We start from the raw sequence: 20622 nt of genomic DNA on the forward strand, positions 1-20622 counted from the left end.
TTTGATGTAATAAAGAAGAATAATTGACAAGCAATGGGACCTGCCATGCTGACACTTTAATGGCAGCCTATTTTGAGACACCAGAACTGCAACTCAGTGGTTCTAGAAGTTGTAAAAACTGTAGTAAAAGCTACTCTTTTGTTCCAAGTGGTTGTAAAAACTTGTCTCCAGTGACAAGGGGAGCATGGCTGCTGCCAGGTGCCTTGGGGCACGGGTGTCCCTGCAGGGTCCTGGCCCCAGAACCAGGTGATTCTCCCTGATCCCCACTGGCATCTGACCCTGTGGGATGTGTGGAGACCTGATGGCTGTGGGGGAGGGCAAGGAATCATTGAGGTGGGTTTTTTCCCACCCCAGACCTGCTGTAAAAAGTGCATTTAATCCCCTAGCCAGTGGCAGGGAGAGAGGGGAGTAAGCCAAGAGCAAAGCTGGGCATGGAGAAGCTGTGGCAGGGGAGATTTGCCCCTCCAGGAGATGTCAGAAATGCTCCTGTGCCTGAGGGAGGTCTGCTTTTTCACTCTGCCTCTCTCTAGCTTTCCAACACCAGGATATCCCTGTGTTTTCTGCCCTAAAACCAGCAGAAGCCCCCATTATGGGTGTTACCAGGAGCAGCATGCATGCATAGAGGTTTTGGAGCATCTTTTCAGGGTGCCAGGTGAGGCAGTCAGTAGTGCAGCCTGCCAGGGGCCCACTAAGGGCAGAGTGGGGGCCGGGCTGGGGCCAGCAGTGAGCACCCGGGTGCCTCTCACTTTGTTTCAGACAGCTCTTGCCACTCAGGCCATAAAATGAATGTCTGAGCAGATAGCTGGGAAAACAGGAGCTCTATAAAGCACCTCAGGGCTTGGTGGGGGAGCTGAGCTGCATTTGGGACTTTGATTGTATTTCCTCACCCTCCGGAGATGCCAGTGGGCCAGCACCATGGGTACCACCCCACCCCAGCACTCCCCGACCTTCAGCTCCTGCCAGTGCTCTCATTCTGCTTCTCATTTACCCACCTGGCTTTTCTTTTGAGTCCTCCACCCCTTGCACATTGATCCAGCCCTCCAGCCACCCACTGCTTCATTCACTGTCTCTCCTGCCCAGCCTCTACCTTGTGCTCCTGGTTAGAGCCTTACCTATTTATATCCTTAACCTCTGCCTCCCTTTCCTGTCTCTTTACCCACACATCAATCCTGTTTATGGCCTCCATCACGCATTACTGGGAGCTACTGCTGCCTCACCTCTCTGCCCTCTCTCCCCAGCCAGCCTCAGCTCCATCTCCCCCACACAGCAAGATGAGGTGGAGAAGAACTTCTGGCAAAGGAGCATCAGGTGCAGGAGCTCAGCACCCCACACTGTGGGTGCCTCCCCTCCCTGAGGCACTTTTGGCCTGATTTTTGGGGTTAGGCTTTGCCCTGTGCATAGCTACCAAGAAACTTGCAGCTGACAAATCCCAGCTCCTGCATCCTTTCCCCTGGGGATGCTCCGCCCTGCAGAGGACAAAGCTCACATTTCAGAGACGTCCTGAGGCTGGCACCCAGGGCAGCTTTCCCAAGCTTCCAGGCAGCTGCAATTCCAGCCTGTTGGATCATCAGCTGACCATCCCCATTGTCCCACTGCCACACCCCGCTGGCTGCATTGGCACCGCAGCTCCCTGCCTTTCCTTGCCCTCCCTATTCCCACTCCCCCACTGCATCCCACAAAGCTGCCTCACAGAGTCCAGCCTGTAATTTTTGTGCCTCCTCTCCTTCCCCAAACGGTGGGAATTTTCCTCTTGCTGATTCACGCCTCTGTCACGTCACATTTATTTTTTTTTTTTAGCGCTGACGCTGGCTGTGCTCCCCCCAGGGAAAGGCTAAAACCCCAAGCTGCTGCTCTGGGGACTGGCCCTCTGCCAGCCACGTGCTGCCAACTCAGCCAAAAAACCTGCATCTGTGCTGAGCCAACCCAAACCTCTCCCACTGTTGGGGTCAAATAAGGGAAATTTCAGGGGTTCATTTCCTCCCTGCTCCCTGATCCCAACCCTGGGCTCCCAACTGAGTGCTCATGCTGGGGACAGCACACCTCCAGCCACAAAAACCCAATTTTTTAGTATAAAAATGCTCTGGCTCTTCTCTCTGGACCAGCAGAGTGGCATACAAGGTGGAGGGCCTCATGGACATCACCTGCATCCCTGGGGGGATGGAGCCCTTTGCAGCCCTGGAAGGGGTTTGAGAAAGGGGAGCATCCTGAACCTCCCACAGGCACATTTTGGGGGGCTCAGCGGCTGGATTTGGCTTGTACCTCTGCTAATTCCTCCTGGAAATCGTAATTGTGGGAATTTCACCCTTCCCTCTGTTTCACCTCCCTCCACATTCCGTCCCTTACAGAGGGATCTCGACCGCCAGGAACGGCACCTCCTGCCACGGCGAGCGCTTTCAATGGACTTCTCCATTAATTTTCTCCTCTGAGAGCTGTCTTTTACTTCTTGCTGCTGAAGAGGCTCAGGAATCATCCTCCAGCCCAGGCCTTCCCAAACCCCAGGGATTTCAGCCTCCCTGCCCTGCCTGCTCCCTTTGCCCGCCACGGGAAAAGCCCACCGAGCCTTTCCGGGGCCACCACAGCTCTGTGCCTCCCGTGGCCACCCCAGGGGACATCTCCTCTCACCCGCACCGTCCCGAGGAGCCCAGGGAACAATTCTGGAGCCACAAGCCCCGCGGTCACTCGGTCAGAGCGGCTCCAGCCGCCGCGCCGGTGCCATGCCAGGGAAATGGGGATGTTGGCATTCAGCTGCAGCGCCTCATTACGGGCAATCACAAGATGCCCCTAACGGGGATGAGGCTGTGGGGTGGGGGAGGAAGGCCGGGGAATGAAAATGCGGCAATTAACGGGTGATTGCCGAGTGAACGCTGCTGCCGGCGATGGGGAGGCACTTGGGACATCGTGGGACACTTTTTCATATCAAATACAACACAAACACATCACAAACGAATGATTCTGCGTTGTTTTTCTCCCCCATCTTTGCGTTAATTTATTTATTTCCAGGTGGCCACGAGGAAAAAGGAAAGGAGAAGGAAGGATGCTGTGGGTGATGGGCAGGGAAGGCTGGTACCCACCAGTGTCACGAGTTTGCAGAGCCACTGCCATGCTGAACCCGGGGCTGGGGCAGCCACAGCTCCAGGGGGAGCTCCCCCCTCTGCAAAGCCCTGGAGGAGATGCAGCAGGGCAAGAAGCTCCCTTTCCCTGGTCGTATTATTGGGGTGTCACCCAGTGAGCCCTCAGTGTGCAGCCCAAGACAGCACTGCACTGCTGCCTCTCTCACCTGGAGTAATTTTATCAGGCTCAAGTGGCAGGGAATGTATTTCTACAGCTGCCTGCAGGATTCAGGAGGAAATACCCCCCAAAACCGGGTTTTTTCACCCCAGTTTAATTTTTAGCCTAATAAGGCTGGCTGGTGGTCCCTCCTGAGTTCCAGGTTACAGGCTAGAGCATCCCAAACCATCCCACCCTGGGATGCAGGGCTGATCCCTGGACGGCTGTCAGGGCACAGCCACGTCAGCAGCTTAGTGGGATTTGAGGGAGGATTAGACACCGAAGGGGATAACAAGAGAGGATAAAAGATTAGTGGGAATAAAGGACCCTGGCACATCGGGATGAGAGGCAAATACTAATTGCTGGGGTTGGGAAGGCAGATTCCCTCCAGGAGGGTGATTTATGGCTGTGGGCAGGATGCTGCTGGGCCCAGGTACACAGACCAACTGATGTGACTGCAGCCAGTGCCTTTCCCTAAAAATAAAACCCTGAGATTTTTCCCCAGTTTGGGTAGAGAGGCATACACATTCATGGGCAAAAAGGACTTGAAAGGGAAAATAATTTTGAAGAAAGCATCCCCAGCTTGGGGTCAATTTGTACTCCAGAGATTTAAGTCTGTTGGACTCCTGTTTAATATGACCTCAGGGTTGGCACTGAACAGGTAAACGATGAAGCCTGCTGTTTTCTGTGGCGTGGCATCCCCAAATACACTTATTTTAGGAGCAAGGGAGCCCATGCTGGGCTGAAACTCAGCAGTTCCCCTGGGCCAGCTCTGCAGGAGCCCCAGTGCCTCCTCCCTGGCAGAAGCAGGAGCAGTGCAGACCCTGGCAGAGGGATGTGCTGCCTGCCCAGCTCCATCAGCCTCCAGGAGCCAGCCTGGGCTCCCTGCTGCCTTTTCCAGCCGATGCAGGACTGTCCTGTTATGAATAAAAAGTTACCTAATTTTGTTTAAGATTACAGAGCTAAAACCGGTTGGACCAATTGCTGTCAAATTAGCTTCATTGTTAAGAGTTCTTATTTAATTGCCCGTTAATGGTTGGTGATTTAGCCATTGTCCTCCCAGGGCTTGCCCTGGAGCTACACCTGGACAGGCAGCCCAGGAAAATAGGAGTGGCCTGAGACCACGTATGCAGATGAGGAATGCACTGCTCCAAAAGTTTCCCAGAAAAACCCCTAAAAAGAACGAGCCAATATAGAATTAGGGGACCCTAGGTGATGTCTAAGGACGGGCGCGCAGTCCAGTACCTGCTTGGATCCTTTTTGCTTCTCACCCTGACCTGAAAGGATGTTCACTAAGGAGGGGACCCGAAGTGTTGGACTGAAAAGTAGGAATCTGCGAATCTCCCGTGAGGACGCAGTCCCCAGCTCTGCCTGCAGACCAGCGGACAGAGCTGCATCACCCTCCTCCTCCGTGCCACTCTTGGGGACAGCGGCGGCGTGGGCGCGACCCGTCGATTTCTCCCCACCTGAGCTGAATCTCTTTAATAAAGGCATTAAAAAGGAGAAAGATCTCCTGCCCATTTATTTCAGTCCCACGGGCTGGGTGTGGCAGGCCACCTGCCAAAATTCAACCACAGACCTGCCTGCACCTGGTGCTGTGGGAGCCAAACTCCTGGAGGCTGGGAAACAAAAGCTGCCAGTGCCAACCCTTAGTGCCTGGTGGCCTCATGCCAGGCAGTGGCTTTATCAAGAAGCCTTTATCAGGGCCAGGCTGACACGGGCTGGGTGTGCCACAGCAGAGGAGTGATGGCTGCGTGTGGTTTGAGGGTCCCTTCTCTCCTGCCGGGGTGTGGCTGGGATCCTTCCCAGCATGGGGATACCTGGGGTTCCACTCAGGGCTGGGTGGCTTCAAACCAGCACTGTGGGGTGAGGAGCAGCCCGGGGGGAGAAGGGCAGGGCTGCTCTGCAGCGTGGCCCTTGCCTGCACTCATCATCACCCTGTCCCAAACCCTGCTGCCTGTGGGAGAAGAGCACATCCCTGGGGCAGGGCCAGGGCTTCCAAAGGCGAGGATCCTCATCCATGGGCGGCTCTCCGGGCTCCTGAAATCCCCCCCAGGCAGGCAGGCTGCGCAGGAGCTGCCAGCGGCGCACAGACGTGCGGGATGCAGCGACACGCGCACATCCCTCCTGCAGCTGGCTGCAAAGCCAGGACAATGCTGGATTCTTCCCGTGGCACGGCCAGCTCCATCTCTGCTCTGCTCTGCCCGGCCCTGGGCAGGGCAGGAGCGCCTCTGTCCCAGCGGAATGCAGGCACGCACCTTCCCCAGCTGCCACGGCGCGCTCGCTCGGCGGGATGCTCACGGTACTGCTGGCGCAGTGTCCCCGTCAGTGGGGACAGAAATCTGCTTTTCCCGGCTGCATCTTGCTCTGCCCTCGTGGGATCCCTCAGGAGGGTTTCTCCCGCAGTTACACTGGGATGTGAACGGGATATGCAAGGGCTGGACTGAAAGGCAGCTCTGCTCCTGCCCAGGAGAATACAAGGACTGAGGCTGGGATGTGATGAGGGAGAGGTTGCCTGGGATTTAACAGGCTTTTTTAAGACCACACGTAAAGCCCAGCCCTTGCTCTTTAGAGTCATTAAATGTCCCCTGGTTCATTCTGCAAAGGGTAGGCACATTAACCTGCCGGCCTGGCTGCCCTCTGCTAACCACATCCTCATCACACCAACTCCCCTGACATTTGAAACTGCTCTTTTTTCCAAACCCACTGCCTGCTTTCACTCCCAACCCAACATTTTGAGGCAGGGCATTTGCTTCTTGTCGTTCCTGAGGATCTTACAGCATAAATGATACTATGGAGGAAGAAGAGAAAATCCTTTACCAAAGCATCAGGAATAAGAACACCCCCATCACAAAGAGATTAATTTTTGCTTGAATTAATACACTGAAACTGCAGGGAGAAGCCCTCCCTTGGGAGTGAGGGGCAGGGCAGAGCATCACCCCTGCCAGGGCTCACACTGCCTGTTCTGCCTTCGCCAGCTCCCATTTCTATGGAAACCTGCCCCCCTCACTCCTTCCCCTGCCTGCACTCTTGCTTATTTAAGGAAATCAACTTTCTGCTCTCTGAGGAGCTGCCTGGATGGAGACATGGCACTGGGGCAGGCAGTGATGTCCCCCTGCCCAGCAGTACCTGGCAGCCCCTAACAGGGGGCCGTGCAAAGCTCAGGGTGTGTGCATGCCCCGTTCCTGCTCTCCTGAGCAGGAAAGGCAGGACACCTCCTTACCTCAGCACTTTTCATCTGCTCCAGGCCCTTCCCATGGCTGCCTCTCCTCTCCCAACCCTCCTTATCTGTTGTCCCCCCATCCCTCTGCCAGCTTTGTTTACATCAGTAAAACACTTGTCCCGGTCAAACAGGGTTTCCTGATAAACACATTTCCATTGATTGCTGGAAAGAAAAAGTCCTCCAGAGCAGCACGTTCTCTGCTCTGGGAATCAATAACCTCCAAGCCCCTCCTACCCCCACCCCAGCCCTCCATCATGTGCCTCAGAGTGGAGGCAGGACTGCGTAGAAGATGTGACACCTGAAGGTGTGTGAGATAAGGAACCTGTAAATCCCCCTGGTCTCTTCCACGCTGCCCCCATGGAACACAAACCCCTTCCAGCTGCTTCCCAAGGCAAGTGCCCCAGCCCATCAGCCCCTGCACCCCGCTTCTCCTGCCTGGACCTGTGCAAACATTCCCATTTCAGGCTGGAAATCAAGGATGCAGGGGCCCTGCCAGCAGCCCTGGGAGGGACAGCAGTGAGGTGCAGCCTGCTGTGCTGCTGGAGCCCCCCAGGCTGCTCATGCACTGGCCAGGGGGAAGCTCCCGTGTCTCTGCAGAGAGTGATTTAGCTGCAAAGCCACAATCGATGAAGAGGAATTTAAAGGGATTAGACATTTTGCCACTGCTGCAAATGTGGTGCTCCCCATGGTGGTCCCCCCTCCTGGAATGCATCAGCACTTCATGAATGAGGTGTGTGACCCATGCTGAGACCCCCTGGGCACCTACAGGATTCACTCAAGAGGCTTCTTCTAGGCCCAAAATGCTGAACAACACAGAATTTACTGTGCAAAATGATGCTTTGCCCACCTGTCCAGTCAGTGGTTCACCTCCTCTATGACAGAACACATACAGGGTGTTTGGGAAGCATCCCAGCCCAGTAAGCCTCACCATTTAGTGCAGGGAGAAAACAAATTCAATTATAATAATAAATAATTAATGAGATATAATTAACAGAGACATACAAATTATAAATAATAATCTGGGCTAGGAAGAAACAAGCCCAAGTGCTCCATAGGGCCCATATAAAGTACCAGAGCCCTGACCCCAGGGAACCAGCAAAGCATGTGTGGTGGAGCATAAGGAGCTGTAATGAATTCAGAGTTTCCACCAGGCTTTAATAAAGTCCTTCTGCAGAGGCTATTAAGGGAACTAAGATGAGAGGTGAAAGTTTGTTATGGATTAGAAACTGTCTAAGAGACAGAGGAAAAGATAAAAGAGCTGAGAAGTGATGAAGACACACGATGAGCTGGGGAGCCTGGGACATCTCCCGTGGGACACGTGGCCTGGGCCATGCTGGGGCTGCAGGAGGATGATCTGTGCCCATTCTCAGGAGCTGGGTTGGCTCTAAAGCAGAAGCTAAAGCTCATTCACTGCCAGTGTGGGCGTTCATTCAAAAGGAGCGCTGCCTTCGCTGCTGAGGATGCTGGTGCCATCTCCCCCCGCAGCATCCGGCCTGCAGGGATCAGCAAGGCAGCCCTGATCCCCCAAAGGGCTGGGCTTACCCAGCTCAGCCCCCCTGGTGCTGCCAGGCACCCTGCTGCCAGCCAGAGCCCACGGGCCACAGCTCCAGCAGGGATTCACACCCAGCTCCATCCTGATTTTCAACCAGTACAGGCTCAGGGGGGTTGGGGCTGCCGTGGGGACACTTCTGCCTCTCCTTGGGGCGCCAGCTTTGTGTCTGTCGCTTGTTGAGAGGGCTGGGATGACCTTTCCCAAAGGCAAAACAAGCCTCTGGGGTACCCAGAAGCCGAGGGTGGAGTTCCACCCCCAGTCCCCCCAGTCCCACTCAGCTTCACGCCTCCGAGCCCCCAGAGTGAGAGCTGCAGCCACCCAGCGCCTCCCAAACCCTGCCCTGCTGCATGGATTTTTTAAATTGGATTGTGACAAACATTTAATACCTAATAGAGCTCACACCAGCACAGTTAATTAAGAAGGTGACTAATCCAATTCACTCGTGGGAGAGCAGAGAGTGAGGAGAAGGAGAGAGGGAGGGAGGGAGGCAGGGAGCCTGCGTTAGTGCGGGGAGCAGGAGAAGATCAGTTCAGCTTCTATCACCTGTCCTTTCATTTTGTGTGTGCACACACACGATGAAGAAGGACTTTCCTTCCCTGTTGCAAACTCGGGAGCCCCTGGGTAGAAGCTGGGCTGGCCCAGGCTCTGTGTGAGCTTCACTGGGGTGCCAGGCCAGCTGCAGGCTCCTTGGGGCTTGGCCATAGGGATGCTCGTAGCCCTCGGTTCTATTTTAAAACCCCCTCCAGGAGTTTTCCGAGCTCTGGAGGGGATGCCGAGGCACAGACACTGCAGAGCATCCCCCTGCTCCACCCGGGACCGGTCCCAGGCACGTCGGGCTGGCAGAGCCAGCTGTGGCAACATCTGTATGCCACTCACACGCCGTCCCCCCGGAGTTGATAAATAAAACAAGTGGAGTTATTTTGGCCGCGGGGACAGGGCTGTCTCCCGGAGCACAGAGCGGCTCTTTCTCCGTCTCTCTGCGGCGCCCGAGTTCATTGTTATTCCCCAGCGGAGAACAGGCCGGGGATTGAGCCGAGGTGCCCATCTGCGGAGGGCAGCCGGAGAGAGACTCTCTTCATATTAGCGCCTAATGGCATCAATAGCGCTTTTAAACGAGGCCCCGGGGGAAACAAAAGGTCGGAGCGAGGAAGAGCGAGGGGGCGAAGCCGGGGAGGGCTGGGGGAGCGGGACGGAGCCCGGGGAGGAGGGCAAGGGGAGAAAACATAAATGGAGCAGCTCCATCTTTATAAACCGTGTTTCCTACAGAAAGCGAGGCAGCTGGAGGACTTCAGGAGCGGGCAGCAGTGCCACCAGCGACAGGTACCAGGGATGCTGGAGCCCAGCTCCGGCTCAGCCACTGCCCACGGCCAGCACCCCGCGGAGGGAGACCCGCACCTCAGTCCGTGTCCCACTGCAATTAGTCCTCATTAAGCAAGGCTGGCAAAAAGGGATGCCGCCTCAATGCCACGACAAGCAGATGGGTTAAAATTGGAGATGAAAAGAATAAAAAAATCGAAGCAACGCGAAGGAAAAGCAGCCAACCTCTGTGTGCCCAGGAGCGCTGCCAGTGGGCAGCACGGAATGCACCCCGCGGTTCTCCTGGGGTGCCCGGGGTGATGGGTGCATGTCAGGCCGGTGTGGGGAGGAGGCAACGACAGCACCGAGGAATTAATGAGGAATTACAGCACCAGCTCATCCCTCCTGCGGCCAGAAAAGCCCCCAGGGTGCTCCCAGCGTCCTCGCCCTTGCAGGAAATAATTACTCAGGTTAAAATTATTTACCAAATGAGGCAATTCTCGGCGTGCTATCTCGCAGCCGTTTGCCTGGTTTACATTGTTACTAGTGCTACACAATAAATTAACTGTGTAATTAAAGACGAGCTTAATGCTGATGCTTTGCAGAGGGATTTTCTTTTAAGTCTCCCTGCAAGCAGAAGCGGCACGCCTCAGGTGAGGGGCTGTGGCCACGGGCAGGGGCTGGCAGGAGCGGCCAGGACACTGATCCCCCACGACAAATGTGTCCCTGGCTTCCCCAAGGGACAACAAGCAGATCGAATCAAATCAATCCGCATTTTAATTACCAGCCACGCTCTCTCGGCAGGGACGCTGAGCTGTCTGCAGTGGGAGCAGCCAAAATCGCCTCGGGCGAAGCTCCCTGCTTGTCCCCGTGTTATTCAGCAGGGACACGGATGTGCTCCATCGACAGGACCTATTCCTGACTGTGGTGATCAACCAAGCGAGGTTACAAAACCCCACGGGGATTAGAGGACTCATCCCCCAAGAAAAAAAAACCCGGAAAAGGAGGAAAATAAACAAGGCACTTTAGAAATCCACGTTTTTGGTGATTTCTGCTGACTAACATGATTTCAGCCAAAACCAAGGAAGCCATCAGGGAAACGGCTCAAGGAAACATCTCCTTGCTGGAGATGAAGCTCTAGGAACACGAGGGTGGGCATGGAGCTCAGTGGAGGGGACCACGAGGGGCTGTGTGACCCAGGGCATGCTTTGCTCCTCCTGCAGCTCATCCATCCTGCTCCAGCACGGCGTGGGCAGGGCTCAGGGGTCACCTCCCCTGCTAGCCATGAATGGAGAGGCAAAGCCAGCCCTTCCCATGCTGGCTTGGTGGGGACAGCCATCCCCCAGGGCCTGCCTCCCTCTGCCAGCAGCCCAAATGCATCAGTATTGACTTGCCAATCAATTCTCAAATCCCAGGCAGCCAGGCCAAGGAAGAGCAATTACAGCAGCCAGCCATGTGCTCCAGCTCATGCAAACAGAACAGCTTTCCCCTGGGACACTGCCACACGTCCCATGACGCCAGGCAGGCAGGGCAAGGCTTTTTCCTTCCACCTGGGAGGATATCTGCACTTCAGAAGGAGAGCCAGCACTTCTGCTGCCAGGCACCCCTCCAGCTGCACCCCCAGCCTCAGCCCTGCATGACCTCAAGTGGGACATTCTTCCCAAACGAGTGGGGGAAGGAGGAGGGAGCTGCCCTGCAGATGAAGGACAGAGAGCTGAATTCATTTCTCCCTCCTGTGATGCCTCTCATGAGTGGAGGGGAAGGAAAGAGCAAATCCCTCCCCTCTGCCAAACTGTTCTTCAGAGGAACAGCCATTACCAAAGGACTTTCCTGCACTTGTAGCAGCTACAAACATTTCATTTCCCCAAAGTGTGTGGGATTTGTGATCTCCAGCAGGAGAGAGAGTTCTGGCTGGCCCAGAGGAACATCCCACATCCACCCAGGTGCCAGTTAAACACCCCTGGATAATCTCTCTAGCAATGATCCCACCACCACACGCTCCAGGCTCCAGATCTCATCTTCCCCATGGTGACTTGCTGGAGCTCCATCCACCTTGAGGAAAGAGATGGGGAGCAGAAATGCAGAAATCCCTTCCCAAAAGTGTTCATTTAGCAACAAAACTGAGAGAGAGAGAGAGAGAGAGAGAGGCAGGGGGGTGTGGGAGGTTGTAGCTGAGATGGTTTCTAGCATGTCCTGGGTCAAGCTGCCCACAAAAGCAAACAGCTTAGAAGGAAAATGTTCGGATGAAGATCTCTGCTCACCAGACCTCCTAGGGAAAGGGAACTCAGCAGCCCTTTCCACCTCTACTGTCCTTTTTCTGACAATTTTGGAGCAATACAGACCCCTTCCTGAGCTCCAGCCACCCCAGGGAGCATGAGGGGAGAATTTAGCATCCCTGGGATTGTCATCCCACCAGTAAATCAAACCCCATGCAGGTGGGAAGGAGGAGATGGGACATGTGACATCCCACAGCTCAGATACCCCCACCTGCTCATCTTTTCCCAACCTTTGCCATCCCAGATGCTCCTGTGCCAGCAGGACAAGCTCACCAAGGTGGCTGGTTAAAAGCACTGTGTTCTACTGAAGGCAGCTGCTGGAAGCCAGGAGATGGCTTTGCTGCCTGCACCTTGCCAAGGTTCCTGCCCTGGGGATGGAAATTATGGAAATACCAGGCTTTGACATTTAAAAGTATCAAGGAAAATAAAGGCAGGTGGGGGGAGGGAAAGAACCAAACAATTACCTGGGGCTCATCGAGGAGCTGCCAGGAGAAATTGTGATGGCTAATTATAAAGGGAAAATTAAATCAAGCTCTGCGATGAAGACAACAAGCTGGGAGAAATAAGCACAGGAGGAGAGGGGTCTCAGCCTGTGGATGGGATGTTTGGTGCTGAGATTTTGCCATGGAAGGATGTTCCTTTGATTATTTCCCAGTGGGAAGGGGCTTGCTCACTGACATTCCTTTGGCTAGGTGATGCAGGGATGATGGAGGGGAGATGTCCTTTCAATGCCCATGGAACCCAGCTGAAGCACCTCCCCTTAGGGCTGTGGGAGTGGAGGCAGCCAACAGGGAAAATCTTTAACTGCAAGTCAGCTGAAATGGTGCTGGGCATCCTAGGACTCATTTCAGGTGCATTGGTAAGGGACACTGGACCTGCCTTGTGAGTTATGAGACTGATGAGGGGAAAATCCCTTCCAGAACAAGAGACAGACAAATGGCACCTGCTGAACCTGCCCTGTATTTTCTATTTTATTTTTCATTTCCTATCCCCATCCCTTCTGATTTCTGGATTTTATTTCTGGGGTGGGTGAGGGAAGAGCAGGAACCACTGGTGCTGTCAGGCAGGTCGTGCAGAGAGCCTGAGCCTCCAGCCCTGACTGCCATCACCCCCAGCAGCCCCCTCCCAGTAACCCCAGCCAGCAAACTGGGCTGACACACCACTCCAAGCAGGCCCAGGTTTTACCCTCACTGGGATTTTTACCCTGGCTGGGACCACCTTAGGGATGGAAGCAGCCTCTAACACCATTGACATTTTGTTTCTCATTAGAGGCTCAATTAACAGGCGAGAGGATTACAGGCGCTGGCTGCATCGTGTCCCCGTCCCTCAGCTGCCTCCTGCTGCCTTTATCTCTTCTGCCTGGGCAGTTCCATCAATGAATTGACTTCTTCCCCTGCCTAATTTATGGCTCCTTTATGTTTGTTTATATAATAAGGTTAAACATCTACTTTACACCCTACATGCTTGTACTTGTTAATTAGCGTTTTTCTTGGGTTTTATTGCATTTGCTGCGGGCTCTGACAAGATGAACAGTAGCAAGGGGAGGGCTGGGAACCCCACAGACACCCTGTGCCAGGGCAGGAGCTCCAGCCCAGTGGGTTTGGGTGACTGTTATCCCCCAGGAGCTGTGGGTGAAGCGGGCAGAGCTGCAGCTGGGTCAGGGAAGGGCTCCCATAGGATTGGCTTCCATTTCTCAACACAGTTCTTGAGCTCTTTTAGGGGGATTGGGGAGCTTGGAGCACCACCATCAGGAGAACAGCAAGAGATCCATGTGTTCGCCTGTGGCTGCTGCCCATGGTGACAGACTGTCCCTGCAGCCTCACCTTGCTGATGCTCAAATCCACCTGCTCAAATCCCTGTGAGCAGCTTTGGGGTGCAGGGCAAGGAAGGGAGTTCACCAGGGGAGTGGCTCTGCACCCCACAAGCAGCCCCACAAACGCGGGAGCCCAGCCTTTCCCTCACTCCCCGAGCCCAGGGGAAACCTCAAGCCCAGCCCAACAAACAGACTCTTCATCCCTGGTTTGCCAGGCCTTACAGCCAAACCCCTGCCTAGCACCAGCACCACGAGCCCCAGCAGCCAGCAGGGTTTCTCCAGTCCTGGCCCTAGGGTCCTGCAACGGATCCATCCGACCCCAGGGCCCAGCTGTGCCCTGTGGCTGCAGGAAAAGCCCCAGCTCCCGAGCAGTCACCCCCTCTCGCTGCTCAGATGCCCTGGGGGGAGGAGGACCCGGCGGGCCCGGCAGTGCTCCGGGGCCCCTGTCCCCCACCTGCACAAACCCGGGCATTGGTAGCTCATTGCTGTGAGCACCTGAGATTCGAAGAAACAGCCGGGCTCATGCTCCACCGAAGGTGCAGGAAAAGCCCCTGTGACCCTCCTGCCTGCCTGCCAAGCCTTCTCCTCTTGCCATTCCCCAGGCCTCAGTTTCCCTGCCTGCAGACACACGTCCCACGGGATGCCACAGGGATGCAGCCGGCAGAAAGCAATGCCCAAATCTGACCCTTCCTTGGCACCTCAGTGCCACCGCAGGAGATGTCTGGTCTCAGCTGCCCAGCCGATACACAGGCAAGAGCTTAAAGAGGCGAGGTGCTCCCCATTTCCAGCCAGGACGGCAGAATACAGGGATGCTTCCTTCCACAGCAGCTCCGCGAGCCCCCTGCCGCTCCGGAAAGCATCCCCCGCACCGGGCTTAGCCTTCTCCGCTCCGGGTAGATGGAGTCTGTCAGAAGCCACAGCAGGTGACTGCTAATGAAGCACGCCTAATTAATGCGTTCCTCAGACACACCCTCGGCGTCCCTTCCTCCAGGTGCTCCACCACCTCGCCAAGCCAGCTCCGCTCCCTGGCTTTAAAAGTCGCAGCTGTGCACAGGCTGTGCTCAGGGAGCATCTTTCAGCCCAAAGCTCTGCGACGGCCCCTTCCAGGGGTCAGCTCTCCTACGGAAAGGCAGCGTTGCTGCTTCAGCAGGCGGGAAAGGAGGCAAAAACCGTGTTCAAACTTTGGTGGATTGAAGCAGAAAGCCGGGGCTAAGGCTCAGCAGAGCCCGGCTGAGCTTGGCGTTCGCCGACAGCATCCAGGCGCAGGCGGCAGCCGGGGCGGGAGGGAGGGAGAGGCTGCTCAGGCTTGTTCCCAGCTCCCGGAGTTGGGGATGCTGCTGCCCCCGCGGACCTGCGGGGAGTGGGAGTCGTGGGCAGAAGGGAGGGAGCGGGCTGGGAAGGAGAGATGGAGCCTGGGTTTGACGGGGAGAGGGTGTGAATGAGCCCCCCAGCGCTGCCCGCAAGGATGCAGCAAGGAGCCTCCTCCCCCCACGAACTGTCTCCGTATGACGCAGGTGCCAAGAGCCAAATTTCTTCAATCTCATTCCAGCCACAAAAGGAACTTGCAGAAAGTGCAGGCAGCCTTTACCACCCCCCAAAAACCACCAACATACCCCCTCTCCCCTCGCACAGCCGCCCGCGGCGCGGCGGGGGAACCGCGGCTCCCTGCGCAGCACCGCTTCCCTCCGCGCCCAACTCCGCGCCGCCTGCCCGGCCGAGGGTTGGAGAGGGGCAACACACACAGAGCAGAGAGCAAAGAGCACAGGCAGCCGGGGCCGGGCGCGGCTGGGATGCGCGGGGCAGCGGAGCGCCGAGAGCGGAGCCCGCCGAGCGCGGGGCAGAGCGGCGCGGAGCGCGGAGCGCGGAGCCGCGACACGGAGCTCAGAGCCGTGACACGGAGCTCGGAGCCGTGACACGCAGCTCAGAGCCGTACCACGCAGCTCGGAGCCGTACCACGGAGCTCAGCGTGGCGGAGCGTGGAGCCCAGCCTGCGGAACGCGCTGCCGTGAGAGCCGAGCGCGGGGCCGGGGCACGAAGCGCGGAGCGCGCAGCTCGGAGCGCGGAGCGCGGAACGCGAAGGCGGAGCGCAGAGCGCGGAGCTGTCCGCGGTGCTGAGGACACTCACCGGGCCGGGCCGGGCCGGGCCGAGCCGGGCCGGCTCCTCCTGCTGCCGCCGGGAAGCTCGGGGGGCGGCCCCGCTCCGCGGGTGCCCGGGCTCGGCCTGGCGCCCTTCCTGGCACCGGCAGCCCCTCCGGCTGCTGCGGCCGAGAGGAGCGACCCCGGGACTGCCTCGCTGCCGCTCCGTCCCCTCCTTAAATTTCAGCAGCTTCTTTCCCCCCCCACCCCCCCCCGNTTTTTCCCTTGCTCTCCCCTGCTCCCCGCTCCGGGCTCTCCCGCACGCAGCCGCCTAGCGGGCAGAGGCGGCAGGAAAATCCCACCGCAAAGCCGGGCGGCACCGCCGCCGCATCGCCTCCCACCGCCCGCCGCTGCCCCGGCCCCCCCGCCGCACGCACCGCCCGCCGCCGGGAGACAGCGCCGGGGCAGCGCGGCCGCCGGGGGAGCAGGGCAGGGAGAGAGGAGAGCGAGGAAAGGGGGCAAAATGGGGAGCAAAAAAAGTGAGAGCCAAGTGAGTTTAACCTCAGCCTTCCTGGGGTCTGGTGCGAAGCGGCGCGGGCACAGGAGTGCTCGGAGGGCTGGGGTTTCTCTGCTGAGAGGGAAGGCTGGCAAAGCTGGCGTTGGGCAGCCTGGAGAAGAGAAGGCTCCAGGGAGACCTTAGAGCCCCTTGCAGTGACTGTAGGGGCTCCAGAGAGAGGACTTTGGACAAGGGTATGGAGTGACAGGAGATGGGGAAATGGCTTCCCACTGCCAGGGGCAGGGGGATAATAGGATATAGATGGGATATTAAGAAGAAATTCTTCCCTGAGAGGGTGGGGAGGCCCTGGCACAGGCTGCTCGGAGAGGCTGTGGCTGCCCCATCCCTGGAAGTGGTCAAGGCCAGGTTGGATGGAACTTGAAGCAGCCTGGTCTTCTGGGGTGGAATAAGATGGTTTTTAAAGTCCGTTCCAACCCAAAACATTTTGGAATTCTGTAATACCACAGAACAGATGTGGGTAGTACCCACAACTCTGGGTTCTGACCCCCCAAAAGTTAATTAACATCTGCGGGGGAAGGTTGTTACTCAGCTGGGAGGTTGGGGTATCAGTTCTGTGTGACAGGACAGGGGAACAGAGCTGCCTGGGGAGGAGGGAGCAGGTAGCCACAGCATATTTGGAGCACTCTAATTTCTTTTAACATCATAACCTATGTGAATGTTGAAAGTAATGAGACTCCAAAAGCTTTTTGCTCAACAATGAGTAGCACTGTTGACAGTAGAAAGTATTTTTTTGCAGCTGAGCTGGTGAACTGAAGTTGAGAAGAGCAATTCCACCTGATTCTGCACGAAACTTGGATAGGTTTCTTGGCAACCTGCTTCCTCAGGTTAGAGACTCTGTCCTGGTATGTGAAAACAGACCTTTTTCAGTCACAGGAACAAGGTGGTCCTAAATGGTCCATGACTCCTCAGATACAATTTCATGTCCCAATTTCCCCATGTTGCTTTGGGTAAATTGCCTAATTTACCTCCTACCTCCATAAAATGGAAGCTCAATGAGAAGTATAAAGGCCATTAATAGTGATGAGCTGTTCAGCTCTGTACACTTAGATGTGTAGGGAGTCCTGTACCTTCCCACAAACATCCTACACAGAGTGAAACTCACCACTCTAAGGAAGCCAGCAGGGATTTTTGGATGGTCTCAGACACTGGAGATAACTAAACCTGGCTGAGCTACACTCTGAGTGCCACCAGTGAGCTGGGAGTGAACTTTGTAGACTCTTGATGCCTTGTCAAGTCTGCCCTAGAGCAGAGGCTAGGCAGAGTAAATTTAAGCTCAGAAGTACACACTAAAGCAGCACAGAATGTGAAAAATATAAAAGCTAAAGCCTAAGGCATCACTATCATGCAAAAGCCTGAGTTGGAAATGAGGTATTTCAGCTTTGGCTTTACAGATGTACCAGCATGACAAAAATCACCTTCCTTGGACCACACTGATGGTAAAAAGCCCAAGAAGCCATAGACAAGCAAGACTGGAACAGCTGATCAGGCCCTCCTGTCTTTCTCCAGCTGGAGGAGTCACTGACCTCCTTCACCTTCCAGCCACAACAATGAGCCTGCAAGTCAAAGTCAAGGGCAATGTCCCCAAAACTCATGTTTTGAGTATGACCACGCACAAGGAGATTCTCACTCAAGTCCCTCAGAGCAGGGAGCTTGGCTGTAAAACCCATGTGCTCCAGTTCCTGTGAAGGTTATTCCTATTTCCCTTTTTGCAAGGGAAAAGCAGGGTCAAGCAGAGCCCAAAGCTGTCACCCCTGTTTGAGGGTCCTTCGTGAAACCTTAATGATGCTGAGGAGAGATAGACAAAATCCCTTGCTCTTAAATGTACCTCAGAGCAAAGCACACCCAAAATGGGAAACCAGCTTGTTTTGAAGCCAACACAAGAAGTTTTCCAAGGGATGGTCTCTGGAGGGAAGAGCATGTGGTTTGCATGAGGCATGGATGGTCTGAAGGGGTCCCTGGGGGCCTTGCTGGGAAGAACTAGAGACCTTAGTATAGAAAAATTATTTGGGAGATCATTTCAAATCCCTTTTTTCTCTGTGTTGCTCATGCTCATTTTGGGACTCGGGGCCACAATCACCCACACAGCACAGGCAGCCTCATGTTTCACAAGCCTGCCTTGCTGATCCCAGTGGGGATTGAGCCTCGGGGATACCCCAGGGGTTTCCATCACTTCAGTGTCAGGAAAAGCACTCTCCAGTGAATGAGACCTTCTAGACTGGCCTGAAAGCCCCAAGATCTCTTCCCTGTGGAGCCTTGGGGGGATGCCCAGCAGTGATCTGCTGCTGTTCCCATCCCTCCCGTCCTGCTGCTCCTCTCTCAGTACATCCCTCAAAAAAGCCTTGCGTGGAAACAGATCTGCAGCCAGTGCCCACCCACTTCCCTGGGCTTTGAGCATCCTTGCTACTTCCCTGGAGGTGCGTGGCAATGGGAATTCTGCCGAAAAAGTTCGGGAGATGGCTTTTCTTCCTTCTCTGAGGGACGCTGGAGACTGCAGCCCCAGGGAGCAGCTCTTTGCCGAGCCGTGCGCGGAGCGGAGCCGCCTCCCGTGCGCGCCATCCTCCCGCGCGCAGAGGAACCAGCCGGGGCTCCCAGCCTGAATTACCGGAAAATTAAACATATGTCTCCATTCACCCAGGCGAGGAATTAGATGTTGATCCGTCCTGATTCCATCTATTTCAATTATGGGCAAGGACAGGCACCGCCTTCCCCTCACAGAGACCCAGCGAGGCTGAATCGTCCCGGAGAGGGCTCCAGCCCGCAGGGCTCCTTCTGGGCTGGAGAGCATCCCAGGCACTGCAGCCCCTTTGAACCCCATGGAGAGGATGCCCAAGGCTATGGAGAGGCTGGGGGAGATATTTGGGAACCTCGGGTGGATGTTCAGCATGGTTTGGGCGGGTTATTGGGGCCATGGTGGGGGAAGTTCTTCGGGCTCTGTGTGGATTCTTGAGTTTCTAGGGTGGAAGTTGGAGACCTGGGGCAGATCCTCAGGGCTCTGGGGAGATACTTGAAGCCACGGATGGGGTGCTCAGGGCCCTGGCAGGAGTCTCAGAATAAGGAGCCATGGGGGGCTGACAGCAGGAGCTTGCAGAGTACACAGGGGCTGTGTGTGTATTATAATACAGAGCAGCACACTGTAAACCAAAGAGATATTAAAAAAGGTTTGACTATAATCACGAGAGCAATAAACCCTTCAATCAAAGCCTCCAGATTATCTGCTGTCATAGAATGTGAGCACTGGCAAGGGTGTGGAGAATGGCAACAGAGCCAAAAACCCGTCCAACAAAACTGATGTGAGCTTCGTGGCAAGGCAGCTCAGGTACTGTTAGTCCATACCACCAGGGCTTCAATCCTCCTGGAGATGGGCTGGGAAAGGCACTCCCCAGTTCACTGCAAATATCTCCTTCAGTGTAGTTTGTGGTTCCAAAGGAGAGGAGAAAGACCTTGAGATGCTCCTGTGGTAGGAAATGCAAGGAAGCTCAGCTTCCAGGTGATGTGCTGGCAGCTACAACCTGTGCTGCCCCTGAGGCTGTGTCCATCTTTGACCTTGCTGGGAGAAGCAAACACCTTTGCTGTGAAGCCAGGGGAAGTTTGTCTTGTAATGACCAAGCAGTTTCTAATGTTTTACATGTGGATAAATATCAATATTATGGAACAGCCCTGATGTGAAGCCCAGCTGCTGCAGCAGATGTGTTAAGCCAGCATGGCTGTATATATAATACCCATTAGGAGAGGAGGCTTTTCAGAAAACATCCAATAGACCTGTGCTTAGGGATCACCAGGAGCACACAAGAAACCAAATGGATTCTTCGATCTTGCATGTTAAGGACAGGCACAGCTTTTATGCTGAGAGCATTGATCCTTGAGGGGCACAAGGATGTAGCAGCTCTTGGCATTAAGTGTTGGTCTTGTCCACCTTTCTCTGTCTCCAGCCCTTCCTTGAGCATGCCCAGGAGAAGACAGACACCCATGGGCCATCACTGAGGTTGGTTACTGCTGCTGGGCTAAGTGGAGGCAAAGCCCTGCCCCATCCTTGGGTTTCAGGCTGCTGCTGGCAGCAATTTCTGTGCTCCTCCGCAGCATCAGCTGTGTCTCCCTGCATTTAACAGTCGCTTTGTTGCCAGCCTGTGCTCACTTACATTCCCAAATACCTCTCCATTATGTTTGAGATGGCTCAGCCACACGGAGAGAGCGGAGAGAGGTGTCACCCTGCAGGGGCTCGCTCTTCTGGGGGTCCCTCTTGGAGCCCAGAGCCAGTGGGAGCCGTGGCCAGGCTGGCAGGGCTGTGGGGCAGCAGGTTGCCCCTGATGGCAGGGGGCTCTGCCATGGTGCTGTCACCCCCAGCCTCAAACATGCTGAGAACTGGGGAAGCAACCAGTGGCTTTCCTGGCTCAGCAGGATGGAGACAGGCTGCAGCAGGAGCAGGGGATTTGGGCAGGGACCAAGAGCAGACATTGGATAGAGCATCTCCTGCCTTTGGTGTCCTGAGGTTCTTCCATGCAAAGCAAGCTGAAAATCTCCCCCTGCTCTCAGGGCCAAGCCAAA

The sequence above is a fragment of the Pyrgilauda ruficollis genome, unplaced genomic scaffold, assembly GCF_017590135.1.
Source record: "Pyrgilauda ruficollis isolate IOZ18807 unplaced genomic scaffold, ASM1759013v1 scaffold47, whole genome shotgun sequence".
Taxonomy (NCBI): Eukaryota; Metazoa; Chordata; class Aves; order Passeriformes; family Passeridae; genus Pyrgilauda; species Pyrgilauda ruficollis.